The sequence below is a fragment of the Periplaneta americana genome, chromosome 9 (genome assembly GCF_040183065.1).
Source record: "Periplaneta americana isolate PAMFEO1 chromosome 9, P.americana_PAMFEO1_priV1, whole genome shotgun sequence".
NCBI classification, from domain to species: domain Eukaryota; kingdom Metazoa; phylum Arthropoda; class Insecta; order Blattodea; family Blattidae; genus Periplaneta; species Periplaneta americana.
In genome coordinates, this window is record NC_091125.1 from 117379244 (window position 1) to 117406620 (window position 27377).

Genomic DNA, 27377 nt, shown 5'->3' on the forward strand with positions numbered 1-27377 from the left:
TTTCAATAGATTACTCGCTATCTTGTGAATGCGGGCGTGGCATGCGCAGTGGTTCATTTCGGGGACTTTGATTATTTCGTCGGTCCGATTTTTTTTGCCACTACTGTACATAAAATGTTCATTAATGAGAGTGGCTTGAATAGGAACCTAAATGCCCCAAAAATGCCCTGGCAGCGTCATAAGTTCAAAACTAAGGTCTATTTTTGTGATAACGCGAAGAACAATCAAATGGAATCTTGCACAAAGTTGTTTACTTATGGCGTGTTTAGTGCTCATATTTCTGTTTATACGGATACATTATAATTATTATAGATTTATCAGTAACGGCTTTGAAGATAAAGATGTCAACTGAGCGACTAGCGTAATACGTAGAATTACACATTCAGTTGACAAGACTAATATGTTTTTATTTTTATACATTTGTTTGTTTACAGTGTGTTGCAATGTTGAATGACAACATTTACCTCCGGAAAGACTAATATTTATTAACCGTGACTAAGAGGAACTGTAATATGGAGTGACAAAACTACCAATACTAAAATGAAAAATTGTAAATTTAAATGTATTTATTCTTATTGCGTAGTATACATAAGACAAATTGTATTACACATTTCTTAATTTCATTTCTGGAATCCGTACCTGAGCATGAGTTCTACTCTTCCAGGGGTGAGCTAAGGTTTTTCTGTTTTATTATATTTTATGTTACAATTATTAGCAAAATAAATAAATAAATGATACCGGTGTTGCAAGGTTTAGAGAAAAATTAATTTAGAGAGATTTAATGTCTCAATAATGGAAGGATTTTCGAAGAAATTGTTAAAAAATGTGGGACTTTTACCGTTTTAATTCTACCCATTTTTCATTTTAGCATATGCCTAAAATAAGTGAAGACATTTTGCATATAAAGAGGGTCACACAATAGGCGACCAAATTCTGATCAGCAAAAGCAGGGCACACAGACTATTAATCTAATTATTGCGATGTACCGAAGTACGTATGATATTTCCTTGCAGGAATTCTGCGTTATATCCGGCATCGGAATTGGAATCCGGTGTGACTTAGTTAGCACGTAGAGCTGAAAACCCGGGTTCGAATCCCGGTGCCGAAGAGAATTTTTCTCCGCTCCACCGATTCTTCATCTATAAATCTTGTTTCGAAACAAGTGATAAGCTATGAATTTTCCAATATGTACCGGTAATTAATATTGAACTGATTAATAGCCTACTTATATGTTCTAACATTCAATTTCAGGAAGTGAAAATCACAAAAAATTTCTTCTCCTTCGATCATATTCTCGTAGAGAAAAGTAGTTAGGCTGTTACAGAATTACTAACTGACTTTATTTCATATTTCCCAAATGCATTGAGCATTTCCTCGACGAGCTATTTAAAATTCTGCTAATCATTTTATCATTTTGTATGAACTTCATTTCTTTATGGGAAGTTGTATACATTCTTACTTATTACCCCACAAAGGCAAGTAGAATCCTGAAGATGTGGTCGCTACTAGCACTATTTACATTGGAAACAACTTGAAACAGTACAGTCAGCCTACAGGGACAACTAAAGCACACGACACTACTCACAATGCTTGCAGATTTCTTGAAATGAGGAAACGACAATTTAACATGATGACATTGATGATAATAATAATAATAATAATAATAATAATAATAATAATAATAATAATAATAATAATAATAATAATACTTACTTACTGGCTTTTAAGGAACCCGAAGGTTCATTGCCGCCCTCACATAAGCCCGCCATTGGTCCTTATCCTGAGCAAGATTAATCCATTCTCTATTATCATATCCCACCTCCCTCAAATCCATTTTAATATTATCTTCCCACCTACGTCTCGGCCTCCCTAAAGGTCTTTTTCCCTCCGGCCTCCCAACTAACACTCTATATGCATTTCTGGATTCGCCCATACGTGCTACATGCCCTGCCCATCTCAAACGTCTGGATTTAATGTTCCTAATTATGTCAGGTGAAGAATACAATGCGTGCAGTAATAATAATAATAATAATAATAATAATAATAATAATAATAATAATAATAATAATAATAATAATGAAGTACACCTGTGTGGAGTAACTGTTAGCATGCCTGACCGTGGAACGAGCGGGTCCGAGTTCAAATTCTGGTTGGGTCAAGAGGTTTTTTCAGGGTTTTCCCTCAATTTGTTAAGAGGAAATGCTGGGTAACTTTCGAGCTGGATCCTGGACTCATTTCGCTGGCACTATCACCTTCATCGCACTCAAACGCTACATAACCATAGCAGTTGATAAAGTGTCGTAAAATAACCAATTAGAATAATAATGTACGGCTCCGAACAAGTAACAAGCGCATCTCGCTTTCATGAATCGGGAGCCTAACCGTACGCTCTGTAATACTTCAGAATAAGTATAATAACATAACATTACACGCACCCAGAATAAATCCATTTCAGCTTCTGCATGAACCAATATTAGACGTTGTCTAAGACTATTATTTGTGTATGCCCTCGGAATTGTTATCGCTTAGTCAACATTTAGATACTGTACAGCGGGTGTGAATTTATGTTTCAACCACCTAGACGTAGACCTACATAATAAGTGTTCGAAGATACAGCGCCCTGTGGGCTACTATGTTGGGGCGCTCATTATGAAACTTCCAGTATTTTTGCCTTTTTAAATGTAAATTCCATAGACTTCACAATTTTTTGAAATGCAATTTACGCAAAGTTGGAAATGCTTAATGAAGTTCGTGATATTCCCGAATTTAGATACATAACTTATAAGTTATCATAAGCATTTCAAATTCCATTCTATTCTAATCCCTTGTTCAGAAGATAAAATTGCACTATTGTAAGAACATTTGCTGTGCGTGGGAAAAAATTTGAATCGAGATCTTAAATGCTTAGAATGGAAAGAGAGAAATTTGTTCAATGCCTCAGTATAAACGTATAACAAACTTTTTAACATACATTACTTCTAAGTGCCGATTTTTGCTTTTTCTACAAATAGTTGATCTACTGAAACGAATCAACACCGCAGCTCGTTCTGTTGCTTTCTTAACTGGGATTTTAAAGCCTTGTTCTTTCTCTACATTTGCAAACTTAATAACATTATAAATAACATGAATATCTTGCTTGTGAATTTTATTATTAGTCTTCCAATTCATAGTTACCTACCCACATCTGAAAGGGAATATGACTACATAGCATAGGTCGAGCGGTCGTACGTAACATCTATAGCAGCGGTGCATAACCCGCTGCCCGCCACTATGTTTGCTGCGGCCCGATAGTAAAGTTTCAAACTTAAAATTTAAAAAAATATTTGAACAGACTTGTATTATTAATTATTATAAATTACAGTAATCATTAATTAGTAAGACATTTATGTAAATTGTATTTATTATTGGAGGATGTCTGCGACCCTCCAAAAGAATATATATTTTTTTAATATTGGCCCGTAGTATTCATAAGGTTGATCACCCCTGATTCTATAGCATTACGTAGTCCAAGTCCTGCCGCGTCTTTACTCGCCTTTGCAGATTAATAGTTTTCTCCATAATATCCTACTCGTAGTAGGCCTAAACCTTGCCAGTGCTGAAGTATAATATTGTTATAGTGAAATTTTACAATATTGAACAGCATTGGTGATTATAGTCTTCATTTCTCATTTCCACTTTTCCTTCCTTCTTTAAATGTAGTGATCAGTAAGTAAATTATTAGTTAGTTTGCTAGAGTGGAAACGGACAAGAACTTTCATTTCCTGTACAGTTTGTTAAAGTAATTATTATGGTCAAATCTGAAATGTACTTTCTGTTAAACTACTTAAAACTAAGGTTAAAAGACATCGAAGACATTTGGAAAGATGTGAGTTTCGAAAATAACGCATACTTTTTCATTATACGTTTTAGACATTTCGTATCAATTCAGTTCCTTTATCATGTTGTGAATTATAAATATGACTGTTCATAGTTTATGTTCTTGAAATGTAATTCAACAGAAGTACGACCACCGGCGTGGCTCAGTCGGTTAAGGCGCTTGCCTGCCGGTCTGAAGTTGCGCTCGGGCGCAGGTTCCATCCCCTCTTGGGCTGATTACCTGGTTGGGTTTTTTCCGAGGTTTTCCCCAACCGTAAGGTGAATGCCAGGTAATCCACAGCGAATCCTCGGCGTCATCTCGCCAAATACCATCTCGCTATTACCAATCCCATCGATGCTAAATAACCTAGTAGTTGATACAGCGTCGTTAAACAACCAACTAAAAAAACAGAAGTACGGCACGTACATAAATGAAATCATTAAATACGTACCATTGTAAGAAGATGAACTTTCGGTTTCTGGATTGAACATTAAAGGTAATATTTATAATAACAAATGCAAGATGTTGCACTTCATTTACACGGTCCAAGTACACATAGATATAATATGTAATTACTTTTCCCAAATTTAGATAAAATAACATATCATAATCATTTCAAAAATGTTTTATTTACGAAAATCGGCACTTAGAAGTAATGTGTATGTTAAAAAGTTTGCTATAAGTTTATATTGAGGCATTCAACAAATTTCTCTCTTTCCATTCTAAGCATTTAAGATCTGGACTCAAATTTTTCCCACGCATAGCAAATGCTCTTACAATAGTGCACTTATCTTCTGAACAATGGAATGGAATGGAATTTTCGGGAAAGAAGCACAATGACCAAGCATTCTGACCTTACAAGATCTATTGGGCTAACCTTCAAACTAAGCGCATTCCCAAACCAACACTGGCTGACTACACTAAGGTCAACTGTGTACCCAGGTTTCGAACAGGCAACCTCCTTCGTCTCTAGGCCAGCCACCTCCGTGCGGCACCAGCCGACGTTCGGGGAATGCTATGGAATGATGACGAAATGTAGAAATATTGATAGAATGACGTAGATGCTCAATAGGGGGAAAAGGGAGAACCCCGAGAAAAACCTAACTGCGACCTTGTCCGCCACAAGCGTTACTATGGATTTTTCAATGAAAAATCCCGGTTCTGATCGGGACTCGAATCCGGATCTGCGTGACAGACTGAAGGTCACTTAGTCACCGCAGGGGTAACAGCAAGAGACTATCCGTGTATTGTTTCCGTGATCACCGCCTAGGACAGGGGACTTGAGAGAAACTCATGACAAAAAATATCAATTATATTATCATATTTATATAATAAATAATTTTTCCTAACGGAAAGTTTTCCCGTCGATAGGCCTATTAAATAACTCATCTCATTTGTCGCTTTATTTTACATAATAAAAAATATATAGGCCTATATTATACAACAAAATTAAAATAGTGAATAAGGACCCAATAAAGTAGACAATATTTTCACCAAATAACTTTTCTCTCTTTTCTCTTTCTCTTTCGCTTTCTTTGTTCTCAACTTGTACAATAAACTGTCTAGTCTTTATTAATCAGTTAATCTTTTAGTACTTTGATATTTATTGTATTTGTAAATTTAATATTAATTGTAATTATAATTGTAATTGTATTCTTAATATTGTAGTTGTAATCCCCTGGTAGAAGGGAAGAGAAGGCCTGATGGCCTTATCTCTACCAGGTAAATAAATAAATGAAATAAAAAATAAATAAATAATAATAATCTTATTAGCTTTCAAATAAACCTTGTCCTTAACGCGTAGAACTTGTCCGAACTTCTATGCAGATGCAAATTACAGTATTATGCTGCTAATGAACCACGATGTCTTGTCACACATTAATATGTAGGTAAATTTGTATACTTGATCTCTGATATAAACATGCCCATGTGGCATTCCTTTCCTGCACTGGAACGCAATGTGCGCTTCCGTCATGTTTTGTTGCCATGGAGAAAGTGTGTGAGAAAGCGTATTACGAGGTCATCCACGCAACATAACGTCGCATCGGCATACAGTGGACGAGTGAGACATTCACTGACTGTGAGCTTATCAAACAATGTTTGTAAAATAAATATGCACTTATTTCTAGCAATCTATCCTCCTTATGCTTCGACAGAATAATCTGTGAGAGTGAGTTATTACATGAACTACAACTACTACTACTACTACTACTACTACTACTACTACTACTACTACTACTACTACTACTACTACTACTGGAAGATTAGCTTTTCGAGAACCGGATTATGCACTTACTGTACTCCAACCAGGAGAAAGTCTAAGAGAAATGAGACGCAGCAGGGTAATGCTGTGAATGAATGTTGATGTCGTAAGGTCACATACGTGGGTACACGCATCTCCATTGGCTAACTCTCAAAGCACAATCGATAACACTGATACACACATATTTATACTACCCCAGTTACAAAATTAGATCACGATTAATCTCCTGGTCTTTTAACCCCTCCATACAGGAAATAACATATGCAGGAAAGCGCATGTTTTTTAAACTGACGTTATAACGGTAATATTATCTATCTACTTCGCTCCAATAGATGACGCAATGGTAAGCACATTCCTTTCACGGTTAATCTCCTGGTTGGTGTGCCCTATATCGTATATGCAAACCGGTGGTCCGAATCGCACTCGTGAATCCAATGCTGACAGGTATGTCATCCTGTTTCATCTCTGTTATAGTTATTTTATTATATCTCTGCCTGTGAGTGACCGGTAAATTTCAAGTGACATATCTTACTCGTAGGCGTCAGAGCATTAAAAAACATTGCAAACTTCTGCTATCTCTCTTCTCCCTCACCGAAAACTCTGACGTTGCACAGAGGCAGAGCTGTAATATAAGAATTGTAGAGCTAGGTTCTAACGAGTACTTGATAAGCCCCCAAGATTTCACTTCGACCTATTTGTAATTATTGCTGGTGATTCTCTATATGAGACGGAGGTGGAGAGTGATGGTGGAATGAAAGAGAGAAACTGGAGTGCCCCGAGAAAACCGTCAACATCTGTTTTTACCACCACAAATCCCATCACGAACTGGTCAGGAAACCAACTCGGGCCACCCTGATGAAAGACTATAGATACTACCACTATTACTACTACTATCATTACTACAACTGTTACTACTACAACTACTATTATCAATATCATTACAAGTACCTACTATTGCTGCTACTACTACCAATACTACAACTGTCACCACTACTGCTACAACTAATGCTACCACAATTACTACTACTACCATCACTACTACAGCGGCCGGGTAGTTCAGTTGATAGAGCAGCTGGCTACGGGTTGAAAGGTCCGGGATTCGATCCCGAGTGGTGACGGGGGTGAAAAGGCGGTCGGTGCGTGGTGCCCCATTCTAGTGGCGAGATAAAATATTGCACGAGCTCTTCCTCCATTCCCCCATGTGTTTTATGGCGTGTATGGGAGTACCTTTACTTATATTTACCTCTACTACAACTACTACTACTACTGCTGCTCACTATTACTACAACTAAGTATTACTATTATTACTACTGCCATTTCTACAACTACTACTAGCACCACCACTGTTACTACTACTACTACTACTACTACTACTATTACATACCTTTTAAAGCTGGCATCGTTTTCCAAGGGTTTTCAGCTTGCCAGCGTACGATACCCATTTGTCAGATTTTTTCATAAGTGCTGTGCCAATTCCTATTTTGTATTATTCCGTTTATTTCAATTTGAATGTCTATAGAGACGAAAAAATAAAACTCGATTTCGTACCTCAATGAAAATAGACATAACTCTCTCTTTTATTGTATGTTGAAAATTGAACTATGAGGGAAAGTGTCATGAACAAGTCTTTTATTAAACATATTTAAATGAAGCCAGACATGTCACTGAAAAGTATAATGAAAGTAATTCATAGTAATCTGGCTGCATTTGTTGAGTGTTTCACATTTTTAATGCTAAATAATTTATTATTCTATGTATTGTAATGCATTTATTATTATTATTATTATTATTATTATTATTATTATTATTATTATTATTATTATTATTATTATTATTATTATTATTATTATTATTATTATTATTATTATGAAAATAATAATTTAGTGGTGTCAGCTTTTCTTTGTTTCTGTCAGTTTTTTTAAATACGATTTCCAGTGTATTTCAGAGTTTTAACTTGGCAGCCCTGTATCAGTTCTTAACGCCCCTTTTCAATTGCAGAAGCCATTAATAAAATATAATGTGATGATTGATGAGTGATGACCAACGACGAGATAATAATGCGATAATGTTTTGTACTCGTAATAAGTAATATTAATAACAGCAAAGTAACCCCACGTATATGGAGAACTCAGTCATACATGCTTTGTGCATCACAGACTTCAAAGAATCTTCCCAGGTGGTTCATTTGACTGCAGAAAGACACTGGTTACTCCAATAAATGTAACGGAGTGCCATACTTTAACATAACTTTTATCCATTCTATTGAGAATGATTGATTATGTGTCTCTTATCCTGTGTAAGTTATGTCTTATGTTTTCTATTTGTGAATGTCTAATAGTGGTTCAAAACCTTCACAAGAATTATAATGGGGCGAGCCAATGGATCAGATTTTATGGCAAGATATGACGATAAGATAATTATATATAATTAACAGAGAATTTGGTATTAACGAACCTTAGATTGCTTGAAAACACATTGATAGGAATAATCAGTAATTGAGGATTGCTTTAATGAATCTCTTCTCTTCTCCAGAAACGAAATTACGAATTTATTAAATGTGAACTGCTTTTTGTATACTGGTAGAAACATTTTACTTCTCCGGTAAGGCATGTAGTCTACAACAGTGTTCACTGAGAATTATTTTATCCATATTTAGGCCTACCTTTTCATTGCACGAAGAATCGTGATACAGTAAAAAAAAAAAATCTGTTTAGAGATTTTACGGATTATACGCGTTTTCAATATCCCTGATACATAAAAAGTGGGTTTTGGCGTACCGTCTATCCTTGTCCATCCCTTGTTCTTTATGCATCTTGTTCTAAACTACTACAAACATTGTGTTAATATTCAGTAATTGTGAGCTATGTTATTCGATAGTATACTGTATATACGAAATACACTTCAGTAACATTGTGAAGTCCACCGCTGTAGAGTAACGGTTATCCTGCATGACCGTGAAACGAGTGGGCCCGGGTTCAAATCCTGGTTGGAACAAGTTACCTCGTTGAAGTTTTCCCTCAACCCATTTAGAACAAATACTAGGTAACTTACTGCGTTAGACTCATTTCGCTGGCATCACCTTCATTTCATTCAGACGCTAGGAAACCACAGCAGTTGATAAAGCGTCATAAAATAACCAATTAAAACCATCTTAAGATTACTTGAAGTCAGAATTACATGTGAGGAGTTTCGAATCAAAATACTGTTATACGAGAGATGCGATATATCTCAAATTCAATATTTTGTAGTTAAGTCTTGTTCCAGAGAATGCCTCAATTACCGGTATAATATAATCAGACAACTATACTTTTTGTTAAGTATTAGTTAAGTAGGGCCTATCTATTTACATACATACATACATACATTCATACACACACATACACATATATACACATACATACAGACAGACACACACACACACATATATATATATATATATTTTATTGGGTTATTTTACGACGCTGTATCAACATCTAGGTTATTTAGCGTCTGAATGATATGAAGGTGATAATGCCGGTGAAATGAGTTCGGGGTCCATCACCGAAAGTTACCCAGCATTTGCTCGTAATGGGTTGAGGGAAAACCCCGGAAAAAACCTCAACCAGGTAACTTGCCCCGACCGGGATTCGAACCATATATATATATATATATATACAATGTAAAGCGCTTGTGTCGTATGCACGAGTGTATTAAATTTCTCAAATTTTTAGAGTACAGCATTAAATAATTCTAGTCCCAAAAATTTGCCGCCCCCCAACACTTGACGCGTCGGGCTTATATCCCATGTATAAATACGGCCCTGGATTTCATTCATTTCTTTACGTTCAGGAGGGATGATTGTACAGAGAGAGAGAGAGAGAGAGATAAACAAAAAAAAACAGAGAGAACTCTAAAACATTTTTTTTTTCTTATTCACAGATACTGAAAACATGCATTTCTATTTAAGGATCTTGAAATAAATTGTTAGTAATTAATTACTTTCTCTATGATTGACGTATATAGTAAGAAAACAAGAGAAGAAGAAACAGGAGGAAAAGGAAGTAGGGTAGGAAAATGGGAAGAAGAAAAAGAGAAGAAAGATGAAAACATTCAGTTCGATTGAAAAGTATTAAATTAGAATTGCGATAGCGATGACAGGGACTTCGCTCATTAATTCGAGGATTCGTTGTTGATTGCATTCGTACCTTTGATCTCGGAGTCCAGTAATTCCAACAAATGAATCAGAAGCAGATCATCCAGTGGACCAATGATTCAGTGAGTACCGTCATGTCCCCCACTCCCCCCACCTCTCCATTCCCCTCTTCGTGCAGTATTCAGTGAGCTTGGACAGTGAGTGCTTTAGTGTGCTTGCGATCATCGTGTGGTTAGTGTGCACGGCTGAGCTTCTTGTTCGTGTTGGATTGTCATGGTTTCGTGATCTTGCAACATTGTTGTGAACTGTTCGAGGCTGTGTAAAGGTAAACGGAATAATACCTAAATTTAGCATAGAAATAAGAGAAATTTAATAAGATTATAAAAGCAGCATTTCTTAAACTTGGTATTTCGCAGAAATTTTAAAATTGTATGAACCGGCTTAAGCTATCTGCGCTGTTAACAGCATGTTTATCGAACTTCGTTGTCCTTATGAGCTTTATAAATCAATGCTTCTTTATTGTATTAGACGATCAAACATAATATATTAGGAAAATATTTTTTTGAAATTGTATTACTGGGGGGATGAGTAAAATGGAGAACTTTATCGGTGATATAACAAACTGCATAATACCTAAATTTAGCATATGGAAACTCTGCTGAAAGATTTTTCTTCATCTATTTATCATATGTGGTTATGATATAAGATGTGCAGAAACCTGAAGAATAGTATTAATATACTTTAACCTGCATTTGTGCCGTAACTGTAATCTGCAGAATTTTTTAACCATTTTTACTCGTGTGTTACTTTTTTTAAATGTAAAATTATATTGAACTTTGAAAATAAAACGACAGATGTCTCAACTCAGGAGGTTATAAAGTTGCTGTCAACAAGGCTAGGATGTGAACTTTCTTCGGTGAAACTTCGATATCTCCCCACACTACACACGGGAAAGAAAACTTACTTATACCATTGAAAATTTTTCACATTCCTCGACATCATCTCTTATATATCCCCTCAACTAACCCACTAACCTTGTCGCATACCTCGGCCTTAGTCACTTAGCTATCTCTCATTTAACCCATCTAACCCATAACGAAACAAAAATCAAACGTCAATCCCGTATGTGGTGTTGATTTGACATCCTAGTTGTTATCTAACAGTTCTTGCACGAACTGTTGATAATTTTCAGCTTTACTATTGCCAAGAAAACCATTAACTACTGCACAAAAGGCTGTCAAAGTCGCTAGTTCCTTAGAACTTAACTTTTTCTGAAAGTCTTTATCGAGCAGGAGTTTTCTAATTTGAGGGTCGATAAATATTTCCTCTTTCACTTTCGCATCACTTAGCTTTGGCAACTGTCTTCTGAAATACGCAAAACCTTCTTCAATCTTATCCATAGGCTTAACGAAGTTCTTCATAAGACCTAATTTTACGTGCAAAGGAGGAAGAACTCTAACCGTCCGATACAAAAAAAAAAGTCTGTCCGAGATAGAATGACCTATGTACTATGCTGACTGCCTTAGCGGACATCTCCCCTCATTGTAATATAACAGCTAAAATAAGTTATTTACTATTGCTATTTTCTAACGTGAAATCTAAATATAGTACATTAATTTATTTGTAATAAATGTAATAGATTTAAACTTCACTACAACTTTCAGAATGTCTTGCATCGTTGGCTTACTTCTAAAACCTCATAAATGGGTTTGAGAAAATTATACAGAAAATTCAAATAATTTCATATTCTTTTCATATCCCAGCTAACAATTGTTATGAATTTATTTAGGAAATACAGGAGGGCGATATCGAATATAGACCCCTTTTCTGATACAGTGGTCAATATAAAAATATGAAATTGTTGCAATATAGAATAGTCACAAATTAATTTGTAAGTAAACACATAATGAGAATATTAGTCATGTTAGGTCTTGGTTACTCAATTATTAAGGGAAAAAGTGAGAATGCAACTACTACATTACAAAAAAAAGTAGACTAGACGTTTCAAGTTTTAATGGAGTTGGCGCCGTCTGATCTTGAAATTAATTGTACTGATACTCTGTAGGTAAAATTGGACAAAATCTAAAACTGTATGAATATCTCGTATTGGTTCATATATGCATTACACTTAATTTCGTGTAGTGAACAAAAAGAGAGATATCAAAAGAAGTTCGAAATTAGAGGAATAACATAATTTCTAATCTCTGTACAGCAGCAGAAATGAAGCGGAAAATAAGAATCCTTTGTTCCAAGGCTGTTTTGGATTAAGGAATCCATTAAATATAATAAGTTCGATATTGGGGGTCTTCGATCGGACTCAGTTTACATCTGTCTTTACACGTGGATATAGCATACTACTGCTGTACTAGCGTTAAGGCGCTTTTTCATTAACCGACACGTTATCGTTAATGTCTGTCCGATCTTAACAAGACACTGATAAAAGTATTTTTGCACGTTTTCATTAGAAAAAAAGCCGGCGGCACCGATAACTCTGGAAATACTTCAAGGCTGCTGTCAGACTGTATTATACATTTGCTTTTAAGGCAAAAGAAAACATTGTGACATTTTGTTCTAGTTACGTCCCATAGTGAACGTTCGATATCTGGACTGGCACACGTAATTTCAGGAATATTTAATAGAACCTATTGATCACATACATAATGAGGGAATAGTCAAAAACTCCCTTGTAATTTGAGGAAACGGGCAAAAATATTTAAAGATTTTTGCAAAATTTTACACGAAATCACAAGTTTCTTCCCACTTTTCTCAGACTTAACCGGCATAGACCTATTGTGTGGTTAATTTTTTTCAGTTTTTGAAGTATTATTAACGTTTAACTTTGTTTTTGAGTTCAGTTTTTTAATACTGAATTAAAATTGGTTCGTTTTTGTAATCGAGGATGATGAATATTATTATTGACGTATTTGACCAGGTCATCTCTATGTAGTGTTCAAAGTCTGCCATTCTCATTCCTTGTTGACGTTTGCGCAATATTGTGCGTGTTTTCTTTACCTTGTAGATTTTTTACATTTTAATTAAGTTTGAGTAAGAAACCGTTTTAAAATATCGATAAAATCCAAAAAGTTGGGTTGAGATTTATAAAACTGAGAATTGAACGCCGAATAGAAAGATTCACATTCTTTCGTCGTGTTCAACATAGCTTCAGCCTACATTTCTGGAAATAAATTGAATAGTTCTCTATAATTTTAAGTTCCGTTAATTTTTAATTAGACGGCTGAGACTCGAATAAGTTGGAAGCGGCATCCAAGAAGTCACCAGAGAATGAAGACCTCACTGACTGAAATAAATAATCGAACTGAATAAGACGTTGAGAGGGAACACTGCACACAATTAAAAGAAAATACAAATGACTTGTACACTTTATGGTCGACAAACTGAGGAACACTACACACCTTTAAAAGGAGGAAAGAAGACTGCTTATGCAGACACATACGGAGATTACAGACTTCCTCTGAGTTAACGAGCGCTAATAGTCTGAGGTTTCTCAAATTTCATATCCTAAGCCTTGTTACAAAATTAGAACATGATCAGAGAAAACTTTTTAATAGGAATCGTCAATAAATTCACTAATTTAATCCAGTTCTCACTTCCTCTGTTACATCGGTATCTGCGTCTGCTTATCTGTATCGTGTTGAAGAAAAAAAGTGCTCTTAGCTGTAGCGCCAGCAACTCAGCATTAATACACATTCCCATTTAACACATGTCTAATAGAAACGACTTCATAACGGACCCAAAGTGGATGACTCCTCAGGTCTGGTAACCTAATACTGTACTGGCGATGACAAAGTACTTTCTCAACGTTGAAACTACACCCGAACACGAGCTTTGCTCATACGGGTGTTCCTGATCTTTTTATGCTCTGTATAATTAATTTAGTAGAAGTAAATATCAATAAAATGTCGATAATAATTAAAAAAGAAACGTTGGAGATGTAGAGGCAAAAACTACAGCAGAATCAAAATTCTTCCTCTAAACGCAATCCCCGTGAAAGCATTAAAATCTCATACGCAGTTATAGTTTTAAATAAATAGACATAAAATTCCGCGACATTTTACAGCCTATTAATTAAAGGTTAAGTGAAGAGGTAAATGAAGGAAAGAATAAACGTCTAACTCGGTAAAAAATAAATAAATGGAATGTGATTTTATCTTCGAAAGAGTCGCGACTCGTGACCGTTCAGTGTGTAATGGAAATCTTGTGAATGAAACATGTTCATTTTGCATGTTGATACTAATATTTTTTTTATATTAGGTTGTTTGTTTAGTTGTAACCCGTATTACATAGAGGTTCACTGCATATGACAGACAAACTTACTCTAGTGACGAAATCTAATTCCATAACGAGCAAGTATAAGCAATATACAAACTACTCGCTATATCAATAGTTCAGCTGCTGCTAAGCTATCTCTGTTAAGGTATCATATGCAGAGACGTTCGTGTTATATAGCTACAGAGTGAAAAGTCAGTTTTCTTCAATAAGTGAACAGTGTATGTAAATATTGGCGTCAGTGCGATCAATTGCAAGTCAATTATGGCAGAGTTACACATATTCACGTATATACATTAGTGTCCTGCAATGTTCGAACATGAGACAACCAAGATATTAAAAGCTTAGTCTTATTTTAGATGAGAAATTAATCGCAAGATCTGTGCTAAAATCCTTAAGCGGTTAAAACATGAGTGGAGGAGAGCCAATATTTTTGTAACAACATGGAACAAATACGACAAACTTCCATCTGTGGAGCAAACGTCGGCAAATATCGAACTTCATTATACTCGACAAACTTGAAACGAACATAGCGCCTATAATGCACAACGCTAGTATACACACTACATAGGTACAAAATTTTTAAATGTAACTTCATATAAACCCAGAGAAAAATCAGAAAAAGTAGTCTGCAGCGTACAGAGAATTTAAGGAAACAAAATTCGTTTAAAAAGGGTATTTTATATGGTTAGCCTCAGATCTTCGTTAAACAAATGAGAAGTTACCGTGAAAGTATTTGATAAATATAACTACTCACTCCACTTTGTGATAAAAAGTTTACCCTATTCTGTTGTGAATATTTTAAGAAACTTTCTAAGAAAAAAATAATTTCGATAAAATTCAGTATCAGTCTGTGATGTATCATTTTTTAAAGTTTGTCCGGCAAGGACATTAGAGTATATGGTGGATATATTGGGTTTACTGGAGAATACGATACGAAACTGCACGATTTTTTTTCGACAGGTTGGGTTTTTTTTAGGCTTTTGGTATGCCTTGCATATAGGCCTATAATTGTGCATTGCAGTTATCGTCTTCATCTTTGTTTCATCAGTGGGGATCTAATATGGCTGTATCGTATTCTTCAGTAATCCCGATACTTTGAGGGATAATTGTCCTTTCTTATGCCGCCATACAAAACTGAGTTGCGAAATTTGAGAGAAAAAACTGTTAAAAAGCTGGTGTTGGAAGACCTATTTGACCTCTCAGTAAATATCAAAGCCATGGAGGACGTAAGTAATTTTGGACAATCGGCGAATTTGGTTAAAACGTATATCAGAGGCTCTGACAATTTCCTATGAACGTGTCTTTCACATCATACACAATGAATTGGATATGATAAAATTAAATGCTAAGTCTATTCCTAAACGCTTATTTTAAAGTCTCTTTGCGGCAATTTTGAATAGGATTCTTGTATTGTAACTGTGGACGAAATTCGGATCAGTCGAAATTTACAGAAACAAAAGAACGGTAAAAGGGATGGAAATATTGGTCCTTCCTGTCCAAATGAATTTTTGCCTTTAAGTAGGCAGGAAAGATCTTCTCGTCATTTTTTTTTTTTTTTTTTCAGATATAGGAGGAAGAACTTGGATTACTTACTGTAAAATAAGGTAAAACTATAAAGGGGGCGTTTCATTCTTTATTAACTAGCGTAGGTAAGCTTCGGAAAAAGTTGTAGAATTTTCAAAGGTGTGCTGCTACTGCAAGATAATGCCGCAATTGAGAAGTCCTTAATTGCGTTGCAGAAAAATTTAATTTGCTTTGAATTAATTGAAAATCCACCATATTCGCCAAATTCTCATCCGAACATTGAAAGAAGTTTTCATCGAACGAGGTAGTAAAAAGTAGACCGCGTGGTTCGGTGCCCTTATCTTCTAGGTTAAGTATGATTGAAGTGTTCAACAACGAACTATGAAGTAAAAAAGAAACGGGCCAACCTACAGACGTACAGTGAGAGCATAAGAAATGCCTCGATACACTAAACCATGAATATCATAATTAACATACTTCGTCCATATGATCCTCGACTTTTTAGTGGTGCCAATGTCATCTTCACAATAAAGAATTACTATGTACATACGTAGATTGTCAAAATAAAAGCTTGTGCGTTTATCAGTTAGGTAATTTTTATACTGCAAGAAGCTTCTTTCGACATCGCATGAGGTGAATGGAGCGCAAGTAAAAAGTCCCACATAATTTCTGTAGTGCTCGGGGAAAAGTGGCACAAGTCAAAAATGTTAATTTTACAGGAGGAGGAAGAAACTGGCTTCACACTGGTTTGTTAATTTGATTTTCTTCTGTATGAATTATTTTAATTGGAGAAATACTTAAGTCTCTTTTCCCAAGCGAGCAGATGTTCCGTAAGTTTCCAATAAACTGATAAAAAAAATTTGTGGAAATTACCTTATGCCACTTTTTCCAAGCATTGCAAGTTTGCGATCTTGTTCTCTTTTCACCAAAATGCACAACATTGCATAGTAACTTTTTTTTTTTGTATAGGCCTAACACTGGAACTTGTTTTGCACCTTATCAGTATATGGTCCTTATGGTGCCTTCATAATTGTTTTCGATACTTCCTCAATTATTTTAATACCTTCGGACAGTTATAGACCAGACCTTTCCAGTTGCGTTATAAACTAATTGGTCATTATGAATTGCAGATTGTATTTTTTGAAATCGGGGATTTTGCCGTTGTAAAATCAGCCGAATCTTCACCATCTAATACGTGAACGACTCGTGTGACTTTATTGTAATGTTCTGCGTAATATAAGGCAGCTCAGTCTGATTGTCTTGTATTCGATTCTCGGTATTCTACTAGGGGGAGAGGGGAGGACTTGCGTCATACTGACATCCAGAGCGCAGGTAACTTGCATAGTCATATTAGGGTGTCGTAATAAGTACTATCCCTGATCACATAGCCTATATAACAGATAGGCCATCCCCATGTTAAAAACGGTAACGTGTGGAAGAGAACCACCAAGATCGCCATTGTTGATTGGCAACGTCCGCTAGATGGAAGTACAGTTGCGCCATGCAATTCAAATGAGTTATAAAACGAATTCTTCTGTAGTTGCTACATGGCAGCATAGTGAAACTGATGAAAGATGTTGCCTTCAAAGCCCATAAGGCTGATTAATCTGTTGATATGTGATTTGGGGTACTATGCAAGTGTAGTTTGCAGAGAAACTATTTTGAAAGGCTTAGAATTGCATTACGAGCTTCGTGCTTGGTGCATATAGTTAAAAAGTGGAAAAAAAGTGGATTAAATAAATTGTTCGGAGATTCAATAACCTTTTCCATGCAAGGCTAAGAACTTATCAATACTTTAATCATTCAAGATTAAATTCAATGATAATGACTAATAACAATGTTTGTTGATATAACTGCCTTACAATCTGATAATAGGTTTAGTACATGATGTATTTTCACATTAATAATTTCAAATTACAGTTAGAACATATGTCTTAACATCTGTAGTGAAACAAACTGGATTCTTCAGATAAACTACGTGCATTCAATTTCTCTAGACTTATAAAGTCTTCGATTGCATTGTAAAATTAAGGTGCAATGGAATATAGGTACTGCAGTGTTTTAAAGCAAGCAACTTTCCCCCTCTAAAGATATGACGTTTAGTAGAAACGGGATTTCACACAAATATTGTTTATTACAAGCTCAAACAGATAAGTAATACAGTGATCAATTAGGCTATATACCATTTGTTCCAAAGATAAGATAAAAGCAAACTAATTCCAGAACCATTACTCACTTCGATAATTCGGAAAGAAATCGGATTCAAAACTAATTATTCTACATAAACAGAAAATTGTCGTAATCGTTACTGTTAATTGATGCGTCATTTCAGCGAAGAAATTGATCTATCAAACATTTGGGCCATTCCAGCGTTTTTCTCTTAAGGCGGTAGTCATAAAGTTGTAGAGTTAATGTAAACTTCGCGGCAAAAAGAATGGACCACTGACAATTCAGAAGTTCGAGATACATAATATTGCGTATGCTTCGTCTCGTCAAAGCCATAGTTCACCAGGTGACAAATAAACCATTTAAATTTGCTGTATTTGGAGTTTGAAATATGTCTTGTCATGGAGGTTCGATTCTAGATACATCAGGATCTCTGAAGAGTGGAATAATAATAAAATTGTTAAATACAAAATCAAGCAAAATGAAAGTGAACAGGCAATTCACATATGCCGAACTAGTACTATCAATTTCAATAGTGTAGATCTGTGGTCGTCAGCATTCGCTGAAATAGGTAACGGGTAAAAAGTGTATCGCAATATGCACCGTTTTGCAGAAGGGAGAGGGAAGTAGCATACCCGCCAGTAGCTACTGTTGCACGCCAGTGCAATGTCTTATCCGCCGGTAAGAGACGCTAGACCGAGGGTGCACTGTGCTGATGACCGCTGGCGTAGTTAGTTGCAACACGGGTCTACAGAACGAGTGAATGGTATTATTCCAGAGTTAGAGTATCCCACAATCTTCTTTGTTCCCTTCGTTCTTGATTACGTTCTTTTAACACATGTCACTAAAAAAATAGTTTATTTAAATAAACTTCACTGTATTAATATTAAATTATGTTGGTATTTCGCCTTGGAATGGAATGGGATTTTCTGGAGGGGGCACTACGACCCAGCATTGCAACTTTTCACGATCTATTGCGCTAACCCTCAACCTCATGGGGTAGGATGGCCATTTCCATTTCCCCTACATTGCATACGTTACATACGAATAGTACACTAATCAGACTTGAGATGTATGCAACAAGCAACAATTATTATTCTTCCACGTGACACATTTCGTCACGTTAGACCGCCTGATAGTAATAGATGTATCAGCCAGAACCTGTCATAGGTACAAGATAATGAGAAAGAGGACATCTTTTTTTTTTTTGGTATATGGAGACGACTGATATCTTCAGTAATCTGTCAACACTCCATGTATCAAATTTTTAATTTTTTTTTTGCTATAGTCTATTGTTGATTCTTATCACACATTCGCTCCTTGAACCCACGTATGAACTTAGATAATTATCGATATAAAACACTACAAATCTCTCCCACATAGTTCATTTTTGAGCCTCTAGATGACAACCTGAGTAAAAGCTAGGTACAAGAAAAACTAGGTACGAATGCCGGTTTCTTTTACCCTATGTATGCAAATTTACGCTTGCCTATACTATTTTACTGCTAGATGCATAGTTGCGTCCAGTAGACCATCTTTCCCTAATCCACATATCTAAATTTTAATTGTTTTATTTTCCTACATAAGTTCATTAAATGCAAAAAAAAAGTCCACTCTGTCGACGCTAAATACCCATAGTTGATACAGCGTCGTTAAATACCTCTGTAAAAAAAGATTACTTTGCACTTCATATTGCCTCGTTAAATAAAAAAGAAGAGTTTTTACATAAAGCAATTACTAGTTTGTGACTTTGTGCTGGATTAACTAACATTCTGAGTTGTGGGACACTGGAGGTCTGCAAAGGAAGGTCAACGCCTGCCACTGAGTGATCGGGTCAAGGGAACTGAGAACCATAAGAAGTCGGTTCACATACAGCACTTTGTTACCTTTATTACAAATTTTCTTCAGGAACTAGGCTTAGCTACAGCACCTCCGACAATGCAAATTTCAATTCAAATATTCAGTTATGTTGGTAAATAAATCGTATGCGAATTAAGAAAACAAGAGGAAACAAGTTAACCATCGTAATGTAATAATTAAAAAGATATGCGCGACGATTGATAAGTTCACAGTAGCAGTTTGTCTCGTAATCCTTAGATAACAAAAAGATAACTATGTACGTAAATACGAAAATATTGGAATAAAGGAAAGTTATTTTTCGTAAATTACAGATAATTTATCATTGATAACTAATCAATTCAAAACTGCGTAATTAAAAGGAAACTCGCTTGTATTGTAACAACTATGAATAATTGGTGTAGGACGCCGTTGTAGTGTTAAGAGAATGAATCTTCCTCTCTAGAGCAGCTCTTCGCGACTTTACGTAAGTAGAAAGTGACCCGGACGGAAACTTGGCTATGCTGCTGTTTTAAGTGTGTCAACAAAGTGCATTAACATAATCATCCTGTAAACTGACCATTACATTTATAATCCTTTTTTATTTATTATATTAAAGCATATATAACATATTACATATTAATGATAGGCCTATAATTACACATTATTTTATGGAGTTTTGAGTGATTAACATCACAAACACTTGAGCGAAATCCTATTTTCTTCCGCTTCTTACAGTATGTTGAACTGGTTGGCTTTTCGTCATAGCAAACGAGACTTGATCTCGATAGATCTTTCATAAGTTCAATGTACAAAATAATAATCTGTTGACGGGTAAGAGAGAGACTGTCTCCAGGATGTCGGTAAGTCTCTTGTGAAATGCAGACTTGATTTGCTTTAATTCCCATTTATTCAGAACATTTTCCTTAGGAATCCTGTGTATTAAATGTGACGGTCATTCCAGTTTGGCACCGGTGACGAAACACATCTGATACAGTATCAAACTATGAATACTTATATCTAAAGGTTTGGAAGGAAATAAATTTTTTTAGATCATGCTAATTTGTGTTAAGCGGCGTACTCTCTCATAAGTAATTCAAATAATCGTATTTAAAAGTTGGCTAAGTTTTCATAATTGTCATATGGTCTACCTCCTTTTTGCGAAGTCTAAAAAATTTTACTTTTTCGTAATTCTTAACCCCCATCCTAGAAATCTATTACGAAGATGGAGTACGCTTGTCACCCACAACTGTTGAATACCACATCCTAATCCTCAACTATGCTTTCACTAATCTAGAGATTTAAACAAAACTTTCCTTCTAATCAGCGTGAGATGATGTAAGCGGAGCTACAGGGAATAAAAAAAATTAGAATTGGTAGTATTAATCAAAACAAGGGAATACCTTCGGAGATATGAGTACTTGTTCATCATCATGCTCAGGAGATGCTCAGTGTGATATTCACTAAACGAAAAGCATTCAGTATTCTGAGAGGTGGCAGTATTCATCAAAACAAGAAAACGGCCTAATAAACACAGGTTCTAAAATTAATACCGTCCGAGGTAGGCTAAGAGGAGTACATCATAGAAGATGCTAGTAGTAGGCCCTATGATTTCCGTTTAAAAACGCTCAATATTCTAAGAGGTAGTAGTAGTTATTTAAATCAAAACAAGAAAAATTTTGCACGAAACAATGGTCTTGAAATTTTGTAAAAACAGCATACGCAGTCTGTGTAGCGCTGGCCTTCTGTGCCCGAGGTTGCGAGTTCAATCCCGGCTCAGGTGGATGGCATTTAAGTGTGCTTAAATGCGACAGGCTCATGTCAGCAGATTTAAGCCTTGGTTTTTCTGAACCGACGCATGCGAGTTGCGAGGTGCGAGGCCCGCCTCGCGCAAATCCGGACTATAAGAGAGATAGTGAGTGGTTTCTATAACTGCGAGGTACGCAGACCTCGCACTTCGCAGTTATAGAAACCACTTACTAGCTTTGGTGTAGTCCGGATTTGTGCGAGGCGGGCCTCGCAACTCGCATGCGTCGATTCAGGAAAACAAAGATTTTACTGGCATGTAAAAGAACTCTTGCGGGACAAAATTCCGGCACACGGTGACGTTGATACAACCTCGGCAGTTGCGAGCGTCGTTAAATAAAACATAATTTAAATTTAAGAGCAGCATATCTTCTGATGTGAGCAATTTGCTCGTTTCTTACTGGGTATTTGGAATCATATCGGGAATGCAGTAAACAAAAGGGTAGGTAACAAGATATTGTGACAGAACGACGCGTTGAGTGGAAATCACATTGAGCATCACCTATGATGTTGATGAACAATAATCATATCTTAGATGATGTTAATTTTAGGACCCATATTTATTAGATATTTGTTTTAATGAGTAGTATCATCTCTCAGAATATTGATTTTTTTAAATATAAATCGTACTGTTTATCTTCTATGATGTTGAACGAGAACTCGTATCTCAGAAATTAATTTTAGGACCCGTGTTTATTATAGGCCACGTTTTTCTTTGATTAATAGACCCACCACCATCCCAAAATATTTAATACTTTTTTTAACACCCTGTAATTATTGCTCTGTGGCAGACAAGTTTTCAGACTTTATTTCAATCAGGAATCCGCCCTGAGCACGAGTTCTACTCTTTCAGGAGCGAGCTAAAGTTTTTCTGTTTATATTATATTTTGTTACAATTGAAAGGTTCAGAACCATAGTGGGCCAATCGCCATTTATTAAAAACTGAGAAAGCAAGGTTTAAAGTTAACTGAATATAATAGTTTAATGGAGATTGACATGTCATTTAGTTTTAATGTTCATATTTTATATTACTTGCTATATGTTTTTATAAAATTATGGTAATCACTCAATTATAGCCCTTGTTTTTTTTCGTTTTAAATATATGGCGCTTGGCCCACTATGGCTCTGAACCCTTTAATTATTATCAAAATAAATAAATAAATTTCGAACATACTGCAGCCGGAAGGCTTAATGTGCTTGTCGGTGGATTTGGTTCTAGCAAGATGATATTTGGCGAGTTGAGCGAGAGGTCTTACCATGGCATTGTCTGATATTAGCCTTACTGTTTAGGAAAATCGGGGAAAATGCACAACTAAATACTCGTAATAAGCTCACGCCGAGCCCAATTTCCAACTTGCTATCGTGTGAGCTACGCCGATGGGGTGTTTGGAAACTGAATATTTTTTATACTTGTCTTGTATATTTATTATGATTTTTATCATCGGTTTTGTTAAATTTCCTTTAAATTTAGGGTCCACTGTCTAGTTCCTTAAATTCCTTGTCGAGCAATTCGCGTGACTTGCGTGGCGCAAGATTAATGCTTGAAACAACACAAAACAAATGCAAGACAAATGACAAATACCCATACCTTTTAGAGATAAATTCCAACTCCCCTACTGGAAATCGAACCGAAGTTCTGTAGACTTGTAACCGGAAGTGTTACCACTTGAGCTACAGCACGACACTCTTTTGAATAATGAAAAGTTTGAAAAGGAACAATAAATTGTTACATTTAGTCGTTAAATATTATTGTGAAATTTTGGCGTAAGATTTTGAAATGTGGTAACTGGAGCAAATATAATTAAAATAGTTACCGAATTATTCGTAGATAATGAGTGGACAAATTCCATTCAGTAGTTGTGAAGACTCTAGCGCGCAACCTGCAAGCGCACATACGTACACACAAAGGCATGCCAAAATCTTTTCTTAGAGTATTCTGGAAATTTTTACTTTAGTAACAATTCCTAAATCGGAATTCTGCAATATAAATGTTTTCTCATTTTCTATGAGAGAAAGATAACCATTGAGGGCACTAACATCGATAGTGTCAAGGTTATCACTGCATAGAAGTAATGGTTCATCACAAGGACGACGTTCTGCAGTTGAAACTCTATAGAGTCTAGACACATCCTTATCTGTGCTTCAATGAATAAAAAATTAATTATGAAGCCGGAAGTATCGATATACAATTCGTCTTCTTTGCACCACACAAAATAGATACAGGAGCAGGAACTCTGTTTCTTCCTAGATGCCCTGTAACTATTGTTTATTTTACGACGCGGTATCAGCTGCGATGATTATCTAGCGTCTGAGTGAAATTGAAGGGTTCAGAGCCATAGTGGGCCAAGCGTCATTTATTAAAAACGGAGAAAGCAAGGGTTAAAGTTAAGTGAATGAAGATTGACATATTTAGTTTGAATGTGTATACTTTATATTATTCGCTATGTTTCCATTGAATTATAGTAATAACTTCATTTTAACTCTTGTTTTCTACGGTTTTAGTAAATGGTGCTTGGCCCACTATGGTTCTGAACCCTTCAATTAAGGTGATAATGTGAGCGAAAAGATTAGTCCAGCGCCGAAAGTTACCCAGCATTTGCTCTTAATGGGCTGAGGGAAAACCCAGGAAAAGCCTCAATCAGGTAACTTGTCCCAAGCAGGACTTGAACCCGGTCCCGCTCGTTTCACCGTCAGACAATCTAAGTCATTCCATAGCGGTGGATTCGATCACTGAAGTATATTTTAAATCGGAATTTGTATGTCTGAATAAACTGTTACTGTAAATGCGATGTTCTTTGTCAAAGTGTAATCGCCTCGTACTGTATATATACAGATACATAATGGCAGCCAACTTTCATACACAAATATTAAAAATAAAAGCGAAAACCTTTCATTATTCGAAGTCCTGTGTTTTATATTTCAAGACGAGATGTGAAATATCCATTTTGACAGGAATATGTTTTCGCAATTTTAAAAATTGTTTTAGGAGTGTCACTTGTCTGTGTACACACGTGTAGTCTTCGTCCTAAGTTGTAATTTCTATAAGCTAGTAAATGTATTTGCGAAATATGCATGTTAATTTATTTCAAGTATAAAGACGATATTACATAATTCAGGCACTATTCTTCCTTTCCCTGTTGTCTAAGAAATAATATAGTTCATACACTTCTAAAATCTTCCTGAAAAATGCTGAAATGTGGAAATGCTTGGCAACTTAATGATTATTTTGGGTATGAGGAAATTAATCTCTAAAAAAATATTCGTATGAGAAAGTAGGCTATTATGCGTAACTGCGAAAGTTTTGCAGTCTTAATCCAGATCGCATGCGTCAACGCAAAACTTGACGCTTCACTTGGGTTAGATCATCCATTTGCTTTATATGACAAATACTCGGCAGGAAACAGATCTTAACAACGAAGCATCGGCTGATACGAGTCATTTCCGCTGTCGCCGAACTGGTGAAATTTTGACCGGAAGAAATTATCGTTATTATAATACACAGAATAAATAGGTCTTTAATGTTATTACACAGTTGAAACAAAATGACCACATACACGATTTATTACAAAACTTGTCTGATGTTTTCTATGATTATTTAATTGTTTTAGTGTTAAGTAATGGGAGGTATCCAAACCGGTAATGTTGCTTCTTTTCAGCTTATTTTTGGTGTTTTTATTGTTTACTATGTTAAAATAAAATGGTTATGGTTTCCAGTAAATAGTGTGGCTTCACTTACTCGGATCAAACCTGTCTTCAGACAGTTGACTAAACAAAACATACACATGATGAAATTACTATTAAATGTGCGAGGCCCGCCTCGCACAAATGCGGACTACACGAGAGATACTAGTGAGTAGTGAGTGGTTTCTATAACTGCGCGGTACGCAGACCTCGCACCTCGCAATTACAGAAAACGCTCACTATCTTTCGTGTAGTCTGGATTTGTGCCTCGCCTCGCACCTCGTAACTCGCATGCATCTGTTCAGAAAAAGCAAGGCTTAAAAGAAGAAAGCGGAGAACACTTTCACTATTGCATGTTTTCAGACTGACTGTGAACATACTCAAAATGCTTAACTTTGAATGAACAAGTGATGGCTAAGGTGAAGGAGATCACGCCTTACCTCTCCTCCCTGTTGCGTATCAAGGGGTTGAATCGCGAGTCAAGAAATGCCGACCATTGATCTAAGTTAATGTTTCTTCATATTCTGTTTTTTCTTTTCTTTCGAAGTCTTAAAATTTCTTCTCTCTACTGAGATCTGACATAAAATGCCACCCTTGACGTCACGCTACCATCTTTCGCACGCTGTTCGAGAAACCTGGAGTTGAATATCTTAAATCATAATTATATAAATTTAGTGTAGTTTTACACGCAACATGTGGTACTGCTGCAGCACAGATTAGTGCAGCTCAAACTTTATGGGCCGCTTTTTACGTTCATACGATACGGGAATTTCTCGAAACGGGCATTTAATACACAATACGGGCTTGCTCAACCCAAGTTATAAATCGGAGTACCGGTGATCGATCAAGATATAAGTCTAGCGATCTAGCAATTATGAAAAATGTCTGATATTAATAATAATTTGGTAACTGTTAATTTCGTATTATGATTATAGAAGAGAAGTTTTCAGGATGTTGAGCAGTTTCCCTGGACTCGAATATGTAGGTTCAGGTTACGGATTGTATTACACTGTAGCAGTGTTGAGAAATAACCTGAGTTTATAAATTCACTCGTATCTAATCGTAATTCTGCGATGAACATTAATTTTTGAAGATGTCGTGCTCTTAAATTTTGTGTTGAGTAATCAAAGAAAATTTGGAGTAGGATGGAAAAGAAAGACTCGAACACAACTGAAAGTTGTAAATCTGTAGGTTGATGTTCTCACAAATTAAGAGAAAGTAAAAGGATTTCAAGGAAGTTTAGAATTTGTATACTGTCTTCCAGGAACTTTTGCACCTGTGGGAGAGCGTTTTCTTTCATGAAAATCATTTGGACACCTGAAAGGAATGGACTCTAAAGTAAATACGGTTGAAGTGTTGCTTCAAATTGAAGTCGGTTCAGAATTTCATGCGTGGATTTCTATTTTATCAAAGGAAACTAATTATTTTCTAAGGTATTAGAATGATCGACTTAATGAGACTAATCTATGTGCTTGTAGCTATCACAACATTGATCTTAGGAGAGTAAAATTGGTACAATGTATCGTGGGCTTACTTCTAAAAGCCATTAAGACCAATTTTTACCGAATGTCGATGTGTGTATATTTTAAAAATGCTTCTGCTCATAACATCGTGAGAGTGCAAATGTTTCTGTATTTCATATAAATAACAAATTCAAGACAGTTAAGTGGGGTATAAAAAGAATGTTATTTTGCTTGCTTCTAAAATTTTCTTAAATGCAGTTACGAGGTTTTAAAAGTAAGCCAACGATATTTTTTCGGTGTTAATTTTTTTATGTAAATTAATTGGTACAATGTAAGTCTTTAGTATAAATATCTCCTAGT

General features: G+C 35.7%; 1 protein-coding gene across 2 annotated transcripts in view; it reads left to right on the top strand.

Annotated features, from left to right (window-relative positions):
• The first annotated feature begins 10435 nt into the window (after positions 1-10435).
• The window catches only part of LOC138706413 (protein croquemort-like), a 64540-nt gene continuing 47598 nt past the window's right edge, over positions 10436-27377 (top strand). The window contains exon 1 of one of the 2 annotated variants that reach the window (XM_069835690.1): positions 10436-10576. The gene's annotated coding sequence lies outside the window, so the exon portion shown is untranslated. Of the gene's footprint in view, positions 10577-20418; positions 20555-27377 lie in introns of those variants that run through there. The other variant, XM_069835692.1, reaches the window with a different exon arrangement.